Source organism: Melospiza georgiana, chromosome 1 (genome assembly GCF_028018845.1).
Source record: "Melospiza georgiana isolate bMelGeo1 chromosome 1, bMelGeo1.pri, whole genome shotgun sequence".
Classification (NCBI taxonomy): Eukaryota; Metazoa; Chordata; class Aves; order Passeriformes; family Passerellidae; genus Melospiza; species Melospiza georgiana.
The window spans coordinates 23,175,269-23,176,171 of NC_080430.1; positions in this window are offsets into that span (position 1 = coordinate 23,175,269).

Here is a 903-nt window from a genome sequence, read left to right on the forward strand (position 1 = left end):
AAATAAGAGCAGCTGTGTAGGTAAATAATTATCCCATACTTTGGCATTAAAATGTTGGCTGATTTTTGCCAGTTTTTTGACAACGGAACTCTTTCACATGCAAGATAAGTCCTGGGAAATAACAGCCAAAGGATATTATCTGTCAGTTTGTTAAACCAATAGTGGAGTTAGTAATTTCTGGAATGCAACAGAACCCTGCTTTTGTTGGGCTGTTGTTTTGTAACTGTCCCCTTCACCTTACCCCAAGTGACCGTAGCACTACAATGTCTCTCTTGCCCAGCTATGACTGAGGCAAGACAAAATAAAGAAAAGCCAAAGATAAATACAAAACATGCAATTAAGTATCATTACATTAATTCATTCTGGGGAAAAGTGCAGAATCTTGGAAACAGATTTCTCAAGAGAGCAAGAGCAATTTAAAAGAGCATGACCTGCATGGCATTATATCCATGTTCCCAGGAAAAACCTATGCTCAGTTAAATCTCAACACAGACCAATGACAAGCTGCCTATCTTATTTCATAGCTGGATGCTGTTCTGCAAGGTTTTAATTACAGAGGTGCTGTGACAAAAGCTTTGGTATCCAAGTTTAGTGTGAGATAAATGGATGAAAGTCAAGCTGTCCTTTAGTTGTAATTGTGGTGTAGCTGGCTCCTAGGGGTGTCCCTGTGTGCACACTCAGTGCCCCCAACTCTTTAATTCCCTGGGTGCTCCAGGAATTCCTCAGCTAGTCCCTGCACAGAAGAGACGACACAGCTGAGCAAAGGCAAGGTGACAGACTTGGCTCCTCCTCAGCTCCACAATAAAAGGATCTGTCTAACTATTGCAAAGTGAGGAATTCAGACAGTCCTGAAGGTTCCTCCCTAGCAGCTCCTGCTGGTTCCAAGACAATTTTATACACCTC